The sequence below is a fragment of the Lepidochelys olivacea genome, assembly GCF_965140295.1.
Source record: "Lepidochelys olivacea isolate rLepOli2 genome assembly, chromosome: 2".
Lineage (NCBI taxonomy): Eukaryota > Metazoa > Chordata > Testudines > Cheloniidae > Lepidochelys > Lepidochelys olivacea.
In genome coordinates, this window is record NC_140412.1 from 209,706,805 (window position 1) to 209,727,081 (window position 20,277).

The window sequence follows — 20,277 nt, forward strand, 5'->3', positions numbered from 1 at the left end:
ACGTTGCACTCACATTTCATGACTTCCAAATTCTCTAACTCAGTGGTTCCCAAACTTTAACAATCTGTGAACCCCTTTCACTAAAATGTAAAGTCTCGCAAACCCTCTCCTAAAATTATTATTTCCAGGGATTTTCTCCTTTACTTGAGTATAAATTATAAAAGCAGTGATCTTGGAAATATAAATTTTTTGTTTTTATGACATGCTTATTACACACTATTTATTATTCTTAATCATTACAGTATTTTTATTACATTATGAAAATAGCAACACTCTTCCAAGATCTCACTTTCATAGCTTGTATCACTTTGAATAAGCCTGTTATAAGACAAGGCTTTTATGTTTTATCAGTGAGTATCAGATGTGAAACAGCATGAAGGTATTTAAGAAGCCAATTCAGAGTTCCTCTTACACAAGCATTCAGCTCTTGAGCAGTCCAGGCAAACACCACATGTTACAACAAAGCTTAAACTTGTTCATAGTAATTTTAAAAACAATACTAGCTGCCTATTTAATTTTAAAAACAGCAAGAAATATCCACCTCCCTTTCCATTTCTTATAAGGAGTCTTGAAGTTTAAATCTCCTCAGTGTGATAGATATGCTTGCTTTGATCTGCTTAGCTCTTGGAAGTCGTACTGCCCAAGGCTCCCAGGGACAGCTCTGTCCACCATGAGGGAATTTTTTCCCCCCGAGAACCCCCTGTAAAATTTCATGAACCCCAGTTTGGGAACTACTGCTCTAACTACACAACTGTAACATTCTCTTAATGCTGGTTTTCTGGCATAAAATACATACATTTGCACAAGTATACAAGTGCTTCTATCAAGCATTTTTATTGGTGTACTATGTGTCATACAGTGTTGGGATCATAAATGCTAAATTACAATAATATGCTTTCTTTGCTTTACGAATAAACTGTGCAGAGCTCACCAGATTCCACAAAATTACACATCTATGCCAATGCCATTTCATAGTTAACACTTGTCCTAAGATTAAGAATTTATTCCACAAAATTCTGACAAATTATGTTTTACACAAACAGAAGCAATCATTATATGTGGACAACAGCACTAGTTACTTATTAGCGATACGATGCATCAGTTTCCTTCTTCTCTCTCTCTTTAAAGTCCGTCATATGGGTGTTCTAACAATTTTTGAAATGCTAGGGAGCTCTTTAGGCTGACAATCTGTATCCTTTTCCACATTTATTGGGCATAATTTGCCTTTGCAGACTGTAAATTATTTGGGGCCAGGACTGTTCTTAAATGACTGAAGCACCATGTGTACCACAGCACTGTATAAAAAAAATAAACTACCACCACCTGTCCCCTCTCCAGGGCAGATTAAGTCCTGAAAGCAACACTGCGACACTCTGCACCATGGGGGAACCCCCTGCAACCCCCATATTCATCATTTGTATCTAATTGTAATATTGCATATAAAGCATGCCATGTACGGTATCATGGGAAAGATTATGATCTGCTGAAACCCACTGTTCCATCTAAATATGTATACCATTAATGCATATGAAGTTATGAGAATTGCACTGTATGCTTCTCATTAAAATATGCTGAGAGTTTAGGAAGCACCCAGATACTAGCTCCCCAAAGACAGTAAGAAGGGAGATAACCAGCGCTCAGGTGGGTGCTGAACAAATATCAGCCATTGTCCAGCAAGAGACTTACAATTCAATGACTCACTTGCACAAGGCCACACCAAGGGAATTGCTCAACCTTGCCTGATGACCTAGCAATGCCCAACAGACATGCCTGGACATATGTTCTCCAGTCACATGAACTAAGGATATAAAACACAACACAATGGCCGCATGCTTTGTCCTCTCTCTTCTCCCCCACCTACGCGGAAGGCAATGAGAATGCCGGAGCTGAAGAGACTGGTCCACAAGCTAAGAGGGAAAAAGCCTGTGTATTAAAGACTGTTACCAACCTGCAATATCCAGGGAGGTGAGAAAAACTGCTTAATCTACATCAGGGGTCCGCAACCTTCGGCAAGCAGCCCATCAGGGTAGTCCACTGGCAGGCTGCAAGACATTTTGTTCATGTTGACAGTCCGCAGGCACAGCCCCTCATAGCTCCAAGTGGCCACGGTTCACTGTTCCCGGACAATGAGAACGGAGGGACACAACGAGCTGCTGAAACATGATGGCCGCCACTTCCCGCAGCTCCCATACCCTGAGAACAGCAAACCGCAGCCACTGGGAGCTGTACCTGCAGACGGTCAACATAAACAAAATGTCTCGCGACTCGCCAGTGGATTACTGTGATGGGCCGCATGCTAAAGGTTGCCAACCCCTGATTTAGACATTGCCCAGTCTAACAGGGTTGAGAGTTTAGACTGCATGCTTATATTTTCTTTTCTTTCTTTTTTTTTTTTTGGTAACCACTTTTTGCCTATCACTTATAATCACTTAAAATCTAGCTTTTGTAACCAATACACTTGTTTTACTGCTTATCTTTACCAGAGAGTTTGTCTGAAGTGTTTGGCAAATCTGCTCAGGTCACAAAGGCTGGTGCATGTCCACTTTTCATTGATGAAGTTGTGAACCAATTAATAAATTTGCATTGCTCAAGAAAGGGTCTTGAGCAGTGCAAGACAGTATATTCCTAAGGTACAAGGCTGGGAGCTGGTGGGATTTGGCTGGTACCTTTCTCTGTGAGAGTCATGAGTGACTCTGAGGGCATTTATGCAATCTAGCTGGGTGTGGGACTCCACATGCGGTTGTACTGAGTGGTAACAGCACTTGGAGGGATTTGCTTCTTGCCACCAGTAAGGCATTGTGAGAGAACTCAGAATAATGAGCAGAGGGGGCACAATGCCCCCACAGTCCCAGGTTGCACCCCAAGGATCCTGTGACAAGTAGATACACTAGAAATCTGCTAGGCACCGCATTAAACCTACAGTGGTAAAGTTCCATTCATTCTTTAATAAATTAACTAATATAGTATGTAGCTGAAGTGCTAAATCCGTGACGCACCAAGAAAATGAGAATGCTCTTAGGTAATATGTAAGACAGTTGATCCTGTTTAAATATTATTTTCTGACTTTCCTTTCACTTCAGACATCTATCCCTCAGAGCTGAATCAATCTCTGTGCCACTAACCTCAAATATTTTTGCAGCAAGAACTCCTGACATAAGGGGGACTTCCAAAAGAAACTACCCAAAGTGAGATGAATGCAGGGGACTAGGTGCCCAGAAACTGAAAGTCCTGATGTGCTCACAACTTTCTTGCTGCCGTGAAGGAAAAGAGTATTTACCGTATGAAGGCTTATTCATTTTGGAAGATTATTCTGGACACCATATTCAGTTTCTAGTGATCTTTGCTGTGCTAGTAGACCTGAAGTAGCCCTACTTCTGAGCCTCAATTGATTTTTAAATTTGATACAATGCCAGTATTGGCTATGCTAAGCTGGCTTTAGCATGGGAAAATGGAGTTTACTTACCATATAGTTACTGGAGTTCAAGATGCACGGTCCCTATGAGTGCACATGTTCTATGTGCCTAAGACCAGAAGACTTTTCCATAGCAGTGTGTTCCACAGCACCTGCACTCTGTGCTTCCTCATGCTCTAAACTGAGGACATAAGTGGCAGTGAGGACCTGCTGCCTCACCAGTTCCTACTCTACTGCGACTCAAGTAAGAATCTGAGCAGAGGGGAAGGAGGGCAAATAATACCCATCGGGACCACACATCTCAAATAAACTCCAGTTACTACAGAAATAAGTAACCTTCACTTCAAGCGCTAGTCCATATGGTATGCACTGTGGGTGACTCCCAAGCAGTACTCATGATGGAGAAGTATGTAAGGAAGAATGCTGCAAATCACAGGATTGTTGAACCAAAGGAGGCATCCACGGATGAAGCTTGGACAAAAGCATAATGCCTGGTAAATGTATGAATGGAGCCTTGAGCTGCTGCTTTACAGATGTCCAAGAGGGGAACTAACTCCCTGTAGGAAAGCCACACATACAGTTTGTGCTCTAGTTGAATATGCCCAGATACCGTGATGGGGAGGCGCTTCCATAAGCTCTTAGTAGTGGAGAATACACTCTGAAATCTATTTTGAGAGTCTTTGAGAAGAGACAGCTTCTCCTTTCATTCTCTGAGTAATGAAAACGAATAGCCTTGGAGACTTTCTAAAGGGTTTTGCCCTTTGCTAGTTGGAGGCTAAAGCTCTGCCAACAACCACAGAGTGCAGCTTCCGGTCATTCCTATTACTGTTAGGTTTTGGGTGGAAGCCTGGCAAGCGAGCAGTATGATTCACGTGAAATTCAGAGGGGACCTTTGGGATGTGATTTCAACACTTTATGCCTGCGGAACACCATGTGGAGAGGATCCACCATGAAAGTCCCAAGCTTACCCACTTTCATAGCCAACATGATCACCATTAGGAAGGCCACTTTCATAGACAGGGCCAAAAGAACAGGAAGCCAAAGGTTCAAATGATGCAGACACATCATGGACTGTTTTCTACCCTAAATCTTTCATTTTGCAATCCGTCTCTGTGTGAGACTCTTTTTATAGTGCAAAGACATCTCATCTCAAACATCGGTAGGCACTGCCCCGCCACCCCTTTTCTGACCATGTTTCTCTACTGCAGAGCATTGCAGTGGCACCATTCTTCTACACAGTTGAGCTTTCAGTCACAGTGACATATGTTTGTCATACACAACACCTGAAATGCTATTACACACTTTGCCAACACTCCCCAGTCTGGACCATATCATGTTTAAGCTTACTATCTTCTGGAACCCAGACACCAAAGTACTTGAACTGGTCAGTCTGATTTCGTCATACCCTATTAATTTCTTAAACGATCTGCCATCCAAAAATCAGGCTGCCAGATGGAGGGAGGCTGGATTTGGATGGATGGCTCTGTCCTCATTCTGAGACAGCAGATTTAGAAACAGTTATAGGCTATGCATGGGTGAGAGGCCATCTGCAGTATGGTGGCAAAACAAAATTATCTCAGCAACCAAGGTGCTATCAGGATTATTTTTGCCTTTTCCTGCTTGACCCTCTTGTAGGCAAAGGCTAATAGGGGAATGGGAGGGAAGGCCTACATTAGCAGCTCCAGTGTCCCAGAAAGGCATCCAGCATAGCAGTTCATGAGCAGTAAGTTGGGTGCTGCTAGTTTGCTTCAGTCATGAAGTCCCAGAATCGGAAACCCCACGACCTGAATATGTTCTGCACCACTGAAGAGTGGAGTTCCCACTCACAATCCAGGTAGATATGCCTGTTTAGACTATCTTCTAGCATTCAATACTCTGGTCAGTGCACTGCCAATACGGATCTGATGCACCAGATCCAAAGCATGATTTCATCCATGCAGAGTGGGGGGAACCTCACTCCTCTCTGCTTATACATAATACTGCTGTAGTCACACTGTCAGACATAACTTAGACATGTTGGAGCAGATGAAGGGTGACAATCTTTTGCAAGCTTTGTGCATTCTCTGAAGCAGAAGATTGATGTGCAGTTTAGTTTGTGTGGAATGCAGGAGCCCTGAGCCATATGACTGCCTACATGCACTCCTCAGCACAGTAAGGAGGAATCTGTAATGAATGTATCTGTGGGTGATGGGAGAACAAAGGGAACCCCTACACGGTCTCTTTGTCTTGCTCTACACTGGGGGGAGGGGGGGAAGACAGAAATCGATCCAAGTTACGCAACTTCAGCTATGTGAATAACGTAGCTGAAGTTGACGTACTTAGATCGACTTACCGTGGTGTCTTCACTGTGGTGAGTCAACTGCTGCTGCTCCTCCATTGACTCTGCCTGTGCCTCTCGTGGTGCTGGAGTACAGGAACTCGACGGGAGAGCACTCATGGGGGTAGATTTATCGTGTCTAGACTAGATGCGATAATCGATCCCCACGGGATCGATCGCTGCCCGCCGATCTGGCAGGTAGTGAAGACATACCCTTTGTTTTCCCACTAGGTGAGGGATGAGAGGACACTCAAATGAAACAAAACTTGTTTGTCCAGGGTGCAGCTTCCTGGAGCATAGGCCATCCACAACTAGACTCTTACAAATGATGTCACATAGCTGCATGCAGCCAAATGGCCTAGAAGGACCAGGCAGGACTGGATTGTCATTTGTGGGGATTAGTCAGAGCTGGGTGATTAGGTCCTTCATCACACAGAATCTGTGACAGTAAATATGCCATGACCAAAATGGAGTTCAGATTCACTCTTATAAATTCCATAACTTGTGTTGCAGCTAAAGTGGACACTTTTGGATTTACCTACATCCCAAAGAGTGAAAGAAGTTTAGTAAGGAGAGGACCACCATCCATTCCTCCTGATACGAGTGTCCTGTGATCAGCCAATTGTCAAAGTAAGGAAATACCAGGCTGCCTCAGCAATGAAGATATGCTGCTATCCCAGAGAGCACCTTTGTAGACACCGCATTAAGTTGATGTAATTTACGTCATTCAGGGAGGTAGTTTTTTCACACCCTGAGCAACGTAAGTTACACTGATTTCAGCGGTAGACAAACCTAGAGTCTCACTCAGTACCAAGAGCAGGGGAGAGACAGTCTATTTCTTAGAGGACTTAGGAAGTAATGTATCCCTCTTTGTGAAGGGGGTGTCCACCTTTACCTTCCTAATGCCTCTGCTTAAACAAGTCCTTGAGCTTGATCAAGGATCGCTAGAGAGCATTGTTGCTAGAGGGGCACTACACAGAAGCTCCAGCCAGTGTGCCAGGAAGCAGGAGGGATCAGAATTGGAATGGAGCCTCTTGGAGAGTTCTATGAAGTGTCTACAGAGTTGGAACTCCCCAGCCTCCTCCAGTCCAAAGGGGAAAGGATCGACAGATTTTGCACTTAGAAGAAATGTGTGATTCCCTGAGTCAACATAGGCAGGGTCCTAACCAGAAAGGCTTGTGGGCAGGCGAGGCAGGGCTTAAAGCCTGGAATCTTGGGCATACTAAGTGCTTCAGACATTGGGGCAGCAAGTAGGGAAAACCCCCAAACCCCAAAACTAATACTAACAGCTAACCAAGGGAAAAAAAGTGAATTCAAGCAGGACTGCCAGCAAAAGCTGAGGACACTGAAGGGTTCTGTCTCAGACCACAAGCAATAGAAAGGAATTAGAGAGCAATTGATCCATGCTGCCCTTTATATCCATGGTTAAGAGTTTGAGGAGGTGCAGAGCACAGGAGCAGACCAATGAATATGGCCATTAAAAAGTCTTCTGGTCTCAGGTGCATGGAGCACATGTGCACCCTCTGTGAATACCAACTGGGAGAAGCGCTTGAAGAACTACTCCTTAGATATTCCCTCTGGCATTATGCTCATACCTCTCCTAGTTCCACCACATACATCAGGGTATTCTTGCTGGAGTATCTGAAAATATAGGACCATGGTCAAATAGGCAGTCAACTGACTTTATTTGACTAGTTACAGCTGACCACCTTCTCTGTCCTACAATCCACGGAGCTAGTCATATAAATAATAGGACTGGAAAGGACCTCGAGAGGTATACTAGTCCAATCCCCTGCACTCAAGGCAGGACTAAGTATTATCTAGACCATCCCTGACAGGTGTTTGTCTAACCTGTGCTTAAAAATTTCCAATGATGGAGATTCCACAACCTCCATAGGCAATTTATTTCAGTGCTTAACTATCCTGACAGTTAGGAAGTTCTTCCTAATGTTCAACCAAAACCTCCCTTGCTGCAATTTAAGTCCATTGCTTCTTGGCCTATCCTCAGATGTTAACGAGAGCCATTTTTGTCTGCCCTCCTTGTAACAACCTTTTATGTACTTGAGAACTGTTACCTGGTCTCCTCTCAGTCTTCTCTTCGCCACACTAAACAAACCCAATTTTTTCAATCTTCCCTCACAGATTATGTTTTCTAGACCTTTAATCATTTTTGTTGCTCTTCTCTAGACTTCCTCCAATTTGTCCACATCTTTCCCGAAATGTGGTGCCCAGAACCGGGCACAATACTCCAGTTGAGGCCTAATCAGCACAGAGTACAGCAGAAGAATTAATTCTTGGGTCTTGCTTACAACACTCCTGCTCATACGTCCCAGAATGGTAAGTTTTTTTTTGCAACAGGGTTACATTGTTCACTCATATTTAGCTTGTGATCCATTATGACCCCCAGATCCTTTTCTGTAATACTCCTTCCTATGCAGCCATTTCCCATTTTGTATGTGTGCAACTGATTGTTCTTTCCTAAGTTGAGTACCTTCAGTTCTTCTTATTGAATTTCATCCTATTTACTTCACACCATTTCTCCAGTTTGTCCAGATCATTTTGAATTTTAATCCTAACCACCAAAGCACTTGCAACCCCTCCCAGCTTGGTATCATCCTCAAACTTAAGTGTACTCTCTATGCCATTATCTAATCATTGATGAAGTTATTGAACAGAACTGGACCCATAACAGATTCCTGCAGGACCCCACTTAATATGCCCCTCCAGCTTGACTGTGAACCACTAACTACTACTCTCCGGGAACGATTTTCCAATGAGTTATGCAGCCACCTACAGTAGCTCTATCTAGTTTGTATTTCCCCAGTTTGTTTATGAGAAGGTTATATGAGAAAATATCAAAACCCTTACTAAAGTCAAGATATACCACATTGACTGTTTCCCTCCTATCCACAGGGCTTGTTATCATGTAAACGAAAGCTATTCGGTTGGTTTGACTCAATTTGTTCTTAGTCAGCATGGATTTGTCACTACTTATCACCTTATCTTCTAGGTGTCTGCAAAATGATTGTTTAATTATTTGCTCCATTATCTTTCTGGGTACTGAAGTTAAGATGACTGGTCTGCAATTTCCCTGGTTGTCCCCTTTTTATAGGCTGGCACTATATTTTCCCTTTTCCAGTCATCTGGAATCTTACCCAAGAGGAAAAAGCAAACAAACTTTTTAATGAATCTATTAGTCTTGCAAGAACCAGACAGACATTTCACCCTTTGGAGACACCTAAAATTGTTGAGCAGAGAGGCTACTGGTTAAATTCAAATTTGACTCAATCTCCACCTGCTCGTCACAGGATTAATCCCCAAATCCCCATACTGGTATGTAGAATGAAACAAATATATATTTGCTGGTTGTCTTTAAACAAAGATTTCTAATCGGTTCAAAAAACGTCAAAAAATATTGCACTTCAAGCTCAAAGCAAGCATCTGGTGAATACAGTTGCAAACTTGAATCATGTAACAAGTAATTCTGAATGAACATTTTTTCCAAGTCTTCATTTGACCGTATCACATAACTGGAAGACTTTTCCGAACAGGACTAATAATTAAATAGGAGTGTTACAGGACAGAAGTAATATGTATTTGTGTCGCACACTGCTTAGCACAGTACCCCTAAACTAAGACAGTGCTATTAGCTGTTTATTTTCACGAGCACTAAAATTTAATTTTTTTTTTAATTTTTATTTTTTTTAAAAGATGGATGTGTTCAGAGACATTGAGGGCAAAAACCCAGTTCTCTTTTGAAGTGATTTCTCCATCTGTAAATTATTCCCAAAGCCAGCCTGTCAAAATTCTAGCATGCCTACAAAGAAATGGACAAATCTGTTTCAAAACCGCATAAACAACAATTCTGTTCAATAATAAGATTTGAATCATTGCCATTTTTCTTGCACTTAGCATGTCTATGACTTAGCTAGAAAAGCTTTGATAGAATTAATTTCAGCAGCCATGTCATAAAATATTCTGAGTCTTCTGGAAAGATTATGAACAGTTAGCACTGATAGTGTTACAGTGCTTGTCCTGATAGAGTACAGCAACTGAATTTTTCACTGACTGGAGTGGCAAAAGGCATTCCATATGTGCTGTCAGCACCAAATGATGAGCATAAAGTGGTTTGATTTTGTGCAAAATGCAAAGATCTGGCTTTCCTTCAATCACTCATATTCAAAGACAGCATTCCATGTTCTTCATCCATGTTGCCAGGATGGACAAAAACACTTTGATGGAGAGTATAAGAGCATGGTGTGCCAAAGTGTGAATGGGTCCACACCCTGGACCATACCTGGTGCTGCCTGCGGGACCACCCCAGCATGTCATGGATTTGCAGGACTGAGTCAGATCTGCAAACTTCACTATACAATGCCTGGTGCAACTACATCAACCGTAGTCACTCTAGCTGGTTCAATGGTCCTCAGTAGACCATGCATGCTTGATGATGACAACTGACCGAAGACGCACTATGTGAGAGTACCTTATTAAAAATGCCACAAATGCCTGTTTGGCCCCCTTGTGCAGATGGATAATGATACAGTCTTTAATTACACAATCACATCCTATTTTTTCCCCTCATAGGACCCTTGGTTAATTCAGTAGACAGGATGGACCTGCTCTGGGAATGAATCAGGGTTGCACAGCAAAGGAGGTCTGTCAGACCGCTGCTTCATTTATTGCGTAAATTAGAAAACATGTAGTGAATGAGGCAGGGGAATTGCAGGAAGAGAAAGGACAGTCTCATGGTTAGGGAAGCTGAAGGCTGCCCTGAAGAACTGGATTTTATCCCTGACCCTGCCACAGAGTTCCTGCATGATGCTAAGCAAGTCATTCAAACCAAACCTATCATAGGTGGTCACTAATGGTGTGTGCCTTATTTTCTGCATGCCCAACTTGAGATCCCAGGGCCTGCTCTGTGCACACACAGCTGCAACTGAAGTCAGTGGTAACTGTGTTTGAATACATAAAGTGCTATGTACTGCTACATACTCGGGATGGAGGGAGGGGGAGATCAGGCCCTAGGCATCTCAAATTGGGCACCCACAGTTAACTATACCTTTAACATGAACCTCTTTGTGCCTCAGCTCCTCATCTGTTAAACAAAATTTTGAATAGTTGCTCATTAAATGAACACCATCCACTCTGTGCACTGAATGAGACAGGGGTTCTGTGGAGAAAATCATTATGTGATCATGTAATTAAACACTGTATCATAAGGTACATGTACAAAGGTGCAAAATTAAGGTTGCACAGGAATTCCCAACTCGAGTGCCTGACATTGCAACCTTTATTATTTGTAAACAAGTAGATTGTATGTGTAATTTTATATAAATACACACAAAAAGACATCAGTGAAAAATTCATGGGGGGTAGGATTGCAACACAAACAGCAGCTCTCCCCCTCTCCCCCTCTTTTCCATGCCCTATCATCTTACTTTCTCTCCCTTCTCTTTTAGGGCTTACATCTTTTGTGGTTACAGCCTCTAAAAAGAGGAATCATTACATATATTTGTATCCCATAGTTGTTTGGAAGAACAAAGCCATGGACACAATAGATTAGACACACAACAATTTTGAGTAGTACATAATCTAAGAAAGAGGATCCCCACAAAGGGGAATAAAAACCAGGATGATAAAGAAATATAAAAAGGTCGGCCTACTGGATGCAAGAAAAAAGAAACTTGATCAAATATGGGGCACAAGCATTTAAAACACAGACAAAGGAAAAGTGTCTCATAATATCCTCAGGATAAGCACCATGTTTGGCTGAACTGCCTGGTGCCATTTTTTGGCAATATTATATCATCATCTTAGAATCCCTTCATAGTAGCAAATCCTAAAATTCCAGTTTCTGGTACCAAGGAGTTACAGATACTTCAAGCAGGTTTAAAATTTTAAAAATTTTAGTGTCTGTTTTAGGAAGGGCTATAACCTCAAGACTAAGAACAGGATTTAAAGAGGAAAAAACAGAACCAGCACTACTTGGGACAGCTTCACAAGAGTTACTTAATCTAGAACTTTTTGAATAATTTAAGCATGAACATACAAAAGACTACTATTTTTAGGGTCTAAATGGCACAGTGGTTCTTTCCCCTCACTTAGATTGAAATTATAATTTAGGTGTCAAGTGACTAGTTTAGCTTTTTCTTCAGTTATCTACACTGCAAAAATATTTCCCAACTCAGTCATGCACAGAGATTGTCAGCCTAGTACAATGGAATCCTGGACTGTAGGTAACAGATTATTTTTAATCTACAGAGAGGTAGAAGAGTAGGGGTTTAGCAGATCATGACGGAGATGCAGTATTAGAGCTATGGATAGAAGCTTGCATCATGTCTACTTGTCTACCTACATTATACCTGACTCAAACCAGTGCTATCAAACCCTTATTTTCATAAAGTATGAAACTCTCACACATTTAAATGAGAAAAAAAAAAATCTACAGCCTTACTTCTTTCAGGCTGTGAAGACTTAAAAAAAGCTGAAGCATCAATTGTCTGATGAACGGCTGGTCTGCAGTGCTGCATTTTCTGGAAAGAAGTGATATTTAAAAATTATTTTATTTCCTGCAAAAAAGTGGATACCTAAACCACCATTCCCTAAAGACGATGAAATAAAAGCAAATTTAGAATTTTTTGGATAGAGGCATTCTTTGGCCAACAGAAAAGGAAGATACTGTCAATGGAGAGAGAAATCAAGAGCCAAATATTGAGGAAACTGTTTTAGATTTTTCTTTAAACTCTCAGCTGTAAAGAATAAAGACAATTCACTAAAACTAAACATTTATTTTGACAATAAGCATAGATAAATTAAACAATTTACTAATTCCTGTTCAGTATACACTGATGCAACCCCCACCTGCTGAAAACGAACTAACTGGAGAGGAAAAAAAGGTAATGAATTCCTCAATATGTTTTGCCTTGCTTTGACAACCAAAAGACGTTCTACCCTATAGTATGAACAAGTCCTGCTTCCAGAACTGAAAGTTCTTCTCTGTGGTAGATAACTAGCAAAGCAGAACTCCATATTTTATTAGTTTCTCTATAATTCAAGCTGCCTAATCAATTTCTGTTTGACTCTATGTAGGTATTTTTATCATGTCATCTCTATAGTATGATCATCAACAGTCAGATCATCACAAAAACCAGAGGGTTTAAAATAGGTTCCAAAAAGTTTAAGGTTAGGCAAGTAAGTAGAGGAAGTATTTCTTCCCCACTCTTTGCCACTGCAGCTGAGCCATTTTTGGATGCAACACTAGAAGAAAAAACAGTTACTCATCTAATCGTAACTGTTGTTCTTTGAGATGTGTTGTTCGTGTCCATTCCAATCAGGCGTATGCGCACACACGTGCACGTTGGCTGGAAGATTTTTCCCTTAGCAGCATCCATCGGGTCAGCCTAGGCGTCCCCTGGAGTTGTTCCCTCATGGCACCTAATATATAGCCCTGCCGACCTGCCACCCCTTCAGTTCCTTCTTGCCAGCTACTCCAACAGAGGGGTAGGAGCATGGGTATTGGAATGGACATGAACACCACATCTCAAAGAACAGTTACAAGAAGGTGAGTAACCATTTTTTTCTTCAAGTGCTTGTTCATGTCGATTCCAATCAGGTGGCTCCCAAGCAAAATTAGGAGGTGGGGTCGGAGCGGTCTACTGACTGGAGTACTGCTCTACCAAAGGCCAAATCATCTCTGGCCTGCCTAGCAATCGCATAGTGTGTGGCAAAAGTGTGTATTGATGACCACGTTGCCGCCCTGCATTCTTCCTGGGTGGGGACTTCAGCCAGGAAAGCTATTGATGAAGCTTGCACCTTTGTAGAGTGTGCTGTTATTGGAGGTGCTGGGATCCCTGCTAGACTGTAGCACTCAGTAATGCAGGCCAAATTCCATGATGAAATGCGCTGTGTTGAAACAGGCTGGCCCTTCATCCTGTCTGCTACTGCGACAAAGAGCTGAACTGACTTCCTGAATGGTTCATCCTCTCAATGAAAAAGGCCAGCACGCTACGGACATGGAGAGCATGGAGTCTCTGCTCCCTACTATTTGCATGAGGCTTGGAGTAGAAAACCAGGAGGAAAATGTCCTGGTTGATGTGGAACTGTGATACAACCTTTGGGAGGAAGGCTGGATGGGGCCTCAGCTGAACCTTGTCCTTAAAAAACACGATGTAGGACGGCTTGGACGTTAGAGCCCTGAACTCAGACACCTTCTGAACTGATATTATCGCCACCAGGAATGCGACCTTGTAGGAAAGGTAGAGCCAGGAGCATGTTGCTAGAGGCTCAAAGGGATGCCCCATGAGCCTAGAGAGGACCAAGATAAGGTCCCAAGCCGAAACCGGTTAGCAGACGTGCGGGTACAAGCTGTCGAGACCTTTCAGGAAGCGACTGACCAGGGGGTTAGCGAAAAACGAGCGGCCCTGTGCCCTGGGCGGAAAGCCGAGACAGCAGCCAGGTGTACTCTTATGGAAGACAAGGAGAGGCCTTCCTACTTTAGGTGGAAAAAAAATCTAAAATCTGGGGCAAAGTCTAGCGCCAGGGGAAAGTCACGCTGAGCTGACCAGATTTAAAATCTCTTCCACTTGGCAAGATATGTGGCCCTAGTGGAAGGTTTCCTACAGCCCAGGAGAACCTGTCTGACTTGTTCTGAACAGGAGAGCTTGAACGGATTCAGCCATGGAGCCTCCATGCTGTGAGATGTAGCGACTGCAGGTTCGCGTGCTGGAGCCTCCCGTGATCCTGCGTGAAAAGGTCCGGGAAGAGCGGCAAGGTACTCGGGGCTCCCACTGACATGCCTAGGAGAGACGTCTAAGAATGAGCTGAGCCCAGTCTCTGCAGATCTTGAGCAGGACCTTGCAGATGAGCGGTATGGGTGGGAAAGCGTATAGAAGCAGAACCCCCCCCACCCCGCAATGGAAGAGGAATGCATCCGCTGTGGAGCCCGAACTGTGATTCTGGAAGGAGCAGAACTGCTGACACTTCCTTTTGCATTGTGTGGTGAAGAGGTCGATCAGAGGACAGTCCCACCTCTGGAAGAGTGAGGATGCGATGTCTGGGTGAAGGGACCACTCGTGGCTGTGAAAAGACCTGCTGAGGCGGTCCGCCAGCTCATTCTGGACCCTTGGAAGGTACGATGCCTGTAGATTGACTGAATGAACTATAAAAAAGTCCCATAACCTGAGGGCTTCCTGGCACAGCGGAGAGGAGCGTGCACCCCCGTTTGTTGATATAGAACATCGTGGTCGTATTGTCTGTCATGACTGATACACATTGACCTGCTAAATATGGGTGGAATGACTAACACCCTAGGTGTACTGCCCTGAGCTCCTTGGCACTTATATGGAGACTGAGATCTGTCTGTGACCAGAGGCCGAGTCCTGTGATCCCCCAGATGATCTCCCAGCCCCAAATCTGACGCGTCCATCACTAGCGCTAGGGATGGTTGTGGGGCAGCAAAGGGAACTCCTGAGCACACCTGCTTAGCATCCGTCCACCACAGGAGCGAGTCAAGGATATGGCGAGGGAGGGTCACAATCCTGTCTAAGCTGTCCCTGGCAGGTATGTACACTGACACAAGCCACGACTGCAGCGGTCGAAGCCTGAGTCTGGCGTTCTGAACCAGGTACGTACAGGCCGCCATGTGGCCAAGAAGTTTGAGACAATTTCTCGCTCTGGTGGTGGGGAACTGCCTGTGTCCCTGGATTATGGCGTCAAGGGCCTGGAATCTCGCCTGTGGGAGGAATGCTCTGGCTTGGGTTGAGTCCAGAACTGCCCCTCTGAACTCTATCCTCTGGACTGGGGACAGAGTCGATTTTGCCACATTCGGTAGCAGGCCCAGATTCTCGAAGGTGGCTCTGATGAATGCCACCTGAGCCCTGGATCAGCCAGTTGTCGAGGTATGGAAACACCTGTACCTGATGTCTCTCCAGAAAGGCATCAACGACTGCCATGCGCTTGGTGAAGACTCGAGGTGCTGCTGACAGACTGAAAGGAAGGACAGTAAATTGGTAATGTGAACCACTGACCACAAACCTGAGGAACTTTCTGTTGTTGTGCATGATCGCTATGTGAAAATACGCGCCCTTCAAGTCGAGGGCGGCATACCAGTCTGCTGGATCCAGTGAAGGGATAATGGACGTCAGGGAGACCACGTGGAACCTGAGTTTCCTCACGAACTTGTTGAGGTCACACAGATCCAGGATAGGCCTGAGGCTGTCTCTGGCCTTCAATATTAGGAAATAGGGGGAATAGAAACCCTCTCCCCTGTGCTCCAGTGGAACCTCCTCCACTGTCCCCAGTGCTAGGAGCGATTGCACCTCCTGAATGAGAAGTTGCTCGTGAGAAGGGTCCCTGAAGAGGGATGGGAAAGGGGGGTGGAAGGGCGGGAGGGCACCAAATTGGATGGAGTATTCCCTCTCTACTGGGCGAAGCACCCAGCGGTCCCAAGTTATAAGGGACCATGCCCGGTTGAAAGAGGATAGTTGGGAGAAAAAGGTAAGGCAGGGTAGATCCAGTCTCTGGTCTGGTGCGCCGTCCTCGACCGCACCTTCAAAAGGCCAGTTTAGGGCCAGAAGGTGGTTTGGGCTGGCCTTGATTAGTGGAGGAATGTTGCCTTCTCCTACCACTCCAGTTCCTCCTCCTAGAATTGTCCTGGCGGTTCTGCTGCTGGAACCTTTGAGGAGGTTGTGGGTGGAAATGTCTCTGCTGTGTGGCAGGGGTATGCAAGCCCAAGGATCTGAGAGTGGCTCAGGAGTCTTTTAGGCTGTGGAACCATTTGTCCGTCTTTTCTGAAAAGAGTCTCACCCACAAACGGGAGGTCCTGAATCGTCTGTTGGACTTCATAGGGCAACCCTGAGACTTGCAACCAGGCCCCCCACCGCATAGCCACCCCGTCACCATGACTCTTGTGGCAGCATCTGCAGTGTCTAAAGTTGCCTGCAATGAAGCACGGGAGACTAATTTCCCTTCTTCCACCAATGCGGTGAACTCTGACCGAGAGTCCGAAGGGATGAGATCCATGAACTTCGCCATTGAAGCACAGGTGATATAAAAGAGTACCTGCTCACAATGGCCTGCTGGTTAGCAATACGGAGTTGCAAACCACCAGTGGAGCAGACTTTTCTACCCACGAGGTCCAGGCGTTTAATACCCCTATTCTTTCGGGAATGACCTTGGAAACCTTGTCTCTCCTACTTGTTAGCCGCATTGACCACTAGCAAGTCTGGAGGCGGATGGGAGTAGAGACGCTCAAAGCCTTTGGAGGGGACAGAATACTGCCACTCATTACGTTTGGCAGTGGGTTGCAGGGATGCTGGTGTCTGCCAGTGTCTTAGTGGTGTCCACCACCGTCTTTATGAGGGTAACACTACCCGTGAAGGCCCCGAGAGTGCTAGGATGTTCATCGTGGGATACATATCCTCTATCACCTCCTTGGCTTTCATGCCCTTGGGCAGCCCTGCGGAGCAACTGCTGTAGGACTCTTATCCTCAAAACGCAGGAGTTATGGTCGTCCCTGCCAATGCTTCGTCCAGGAACGAGGGGAAGGAAGCGTATGCCGGTAGTGGAAGCTGTCTACCATCTGCCCTGGAGGGGTCACGTAACTCCCCGGGCAGAGTTGGAGGAGACTGAGCCGGTGCCGATGTCAGTGCCAGGGCCATAGGCATCATAGCAAACGTGGGCAGTCTCACCAGAAGGAGCTGCATCGGCACGCTCACAGGAGCCCCCGGGGTCAGGGGGCCCAGTGCCAACATCGACACCGGGGCCGTAGGTGCCTGCATAGAGGTCGACCACGGTACAAGCATGGGAGACTGGTGCATCAACGTCGTGAAGGCCGGTACCAAAGTCAGAGCAGACTATGGTGCCAGAGTCGATGACAGGGCCAGAGGCAAAGGCGTCGGGACCGTAGGTGCCGGGGGTGGATGCACAGCAGAAGGCGGCATGAAAGTGGCAGAGGCCACTGAAGTTGTCGCCGAGCGTGGGCCCTGGGTTCCTCCCTGGCCCTGGTGATAAGCCCAGAGAGTCCAGAAGGGCCAATGAGGTGGATTCTGCCATTGAGGAGGCCACACCCGATACTCCCTTCGGTCTCTGCCCGACCTTGCTCTACAGCTTCTGCTCCTACTTGAGTGATAGGAGGTGGGCTCTGACTCCGAGGTCTCAGACACTGAAGACCACGGAGGAGCTGATCCTTAGTGCCTTGAACATTAAGAGCTTGGGGAGCGGGAAGGCTCTCTGTCAGAGCGTGCAGGCACCGATGGACAAGGCGAAAGGGAGTGCCTCGACATCGTAGCCGGCTTTCCCTTAGAGTGCACTGGAGGATGGGGCTCCATTGGTGCTGAGGGTTCCTACCTGGTAGGCGAGAACAGTGCCATCAGGTGGAGGAGATCTCTAGTGGCCTGGTATGCTTCCGGCGTCAACGGGAGCTGCAGCTGTTGCATAGGCACTGGTGATTGAGATGGGGCCAGACTCGACTGCCTCACCTGGACAGGAGTCGACACGGCCTAGGAAGGAGATGCCAAGGAGTGGAACACCTGGGGTTGTGTGTCTCGAGGCTTAGCCGGAGGAGAACAGTCATCCGGCTTTTTCTTCTTTTGAGGCACTGGTGAGTGTGAGCGGTGCCTACTATCAGATGGGCCCTGTGAGGAGGTGTGGCAGTGCTGAGCTTCCCTGGAGGAGTCCTTCCTCGGCGCCGAAGTTGCCAACAGCACCGGGGCACTCCGCGTCGAGGAGGACGCCATAGGGGTCAGGTCTCTTGAGACCAGGTCGGAGTGGGGGCATAGGGCTGCCTCCATGAGGATCACCTTCAGCGGCTGTTCCCTTTCTTTATGTGTTCTCGGGTGGAACTCGTGGCAGATCTTACAACGATCTTTCTGATGGGTCTCCCGCAGGCACCAAAGACACTATGAGTGTGGGTCACTCTTCAGCATGTGGTTGGCACAAGCCACACAGTTCTTGAAGCCCGGGCATCGCGGCATGCCACGGCGTCAGGGCTGGAGTGTGGGGGAAAAAACCCCAACTACTATACTACACTAAACTATTAGCTGGAGTACTACTAAGAACTAACTAATTATATACACGGAATAGAGAAGAAAACTTGCTGAGCAAGAGCCAAGGGAAGTTCAAGCCACCGTCACTGGTGGTAAGAAGGAACTGAAGGGGTGGCAGGTCGGCAGGGCTATATATCAGGCGCCATGAGGGTGAAACTCCAGAGGGCGCCCAGGCCAACCCGACAGATGCTGCTAAAGGAAAAATCTTCCGGCCAATGTGCACATGCGCGCGCACACATCTGACTGGAATCGACATGAACAAGCACGCGAAGACGACCTTGTATTTTCCTTACCGAATTTGAAGCATGTACAACCATTTCTAAAGGAGAATGATTTAGGTGGAATTTCTAAACAACTGTTCAGGCTGTTAGTAGCAAAAGTAAATATTTTCCATCTAGTAGCGCATTCAGGAATGTATCAGGCCAAGTTAGGAAAGCAGTATTAATGAATTTTCAGAGGACTAATTAAAATTCCCCAAAGACCTGCACAACATACAGCCCCCAGGCCGCATGTGACCCGTGTGGGCTCACTGTGCGGCCCGCACGGGGTGAGTAGGGGCGGCGAGCTATATTCTCTCGTGGTGCCCAGGCTCCAGAAATTTTCAGGGCTGGGGGCCCTGCTCCACCAATGTTTGGAGCGGAGTCTCTCCCCCAGCCCTGTCTGGAAAGTCCCTGGCCCTCACCTGCCCCCGGAGCACCCCTGCCTGAGTGAAAATAGTGCAGCTCTCCCTCGCCTCCCGCTGCTGGCAGCTACAGCACAGCACAAGAGCAATGCCAGCAGGAGGCTGAGGCAGCTGCTGCTGCTACTGCACCTCAGGAGGGGGAGGGGAAGAGCAAGGGGGCACACACATGCTTGGCAGCCCTCCCCTCCCCCCGCTCCAGACAGTGAGGGGGCTTCCAGCGGGAGACATCTGGAGTGGATCCGTGACTCACCTGAGCAGCTACTGGGCCTTCAGTGTGTGATCAGCCCCCCCCTCCCCCACTCCCAGCCACCACTCCTGCCCCACCCTGGGCAAGGCGCAGCGCCATCCCCCACCCCCAGTGAGGCTATGGTGAGGGGCAGCTAGGGAGGAAGGAAGCCACATATGATGGCCATTCCCTCCCCTGCAGCACCCACCACCTCCTCCCAGAGCCCACACCCTTTCTCCAGCCCCCAAACTCCCTCCCAGAGCCTGCACCCCCACCTCTTCCCACACACCCTCCCTGGCCCCCAAACTCCCTCCCAGAGCCTGCACCCCTCCACCTGTCCTGCACCCCACACCATGCCCCAGCCCAGAGCCTGCACCCAGCACCCAAACTCCATCCCAGAGCCTGTACCCCCAGCCCCTTTCCACACACCCCCTCCTGCATCCAAACTCTGTCGCAGAGCCTGCACCCCTCGCCCCCTCCTACACCCCCAGACCCTGCCCCAGTCCACAGCCTACAACCAAACTCCGTTCCAGAGCCTGTACCCCCTCCCTCCGCAGCCCCTCCCATCCCCAAACTCCCTCCCAGAGCCTGCAC

At 46.5% G+C, this 20,277-nt stretch overlaps 1 protein-coding gene across 2 annotated transcripts in view; it reads right to left on the minus strand.

Annotated features, from left to right (window-relative positions):
• PALS2 (protein associated with LIN7 2, MAGUK p55 family member) overlaps window positions 1-20,277 on the minus strand; it is a 137,489-nt gene that overhangs the window by 53,774 nt on the left and 63,438 nt on the right. Inside the window, exon 1 of one of the 2 annotated variants that reach the window (XM_084618345.1) lies at window positions 12,187-12,254. The exons of the other annotated variant lie outside the window; for it this stretch is intronic. The gene's annotated coding sequence lies outside the window, so the exon portion shown is untranslated. Of the gene's footprint in view, window positions 1-12,186; window positions 12,255-20,277 lie in introns of those variants that run through there. 2 annotated transcript variants of the gene reach the window in all.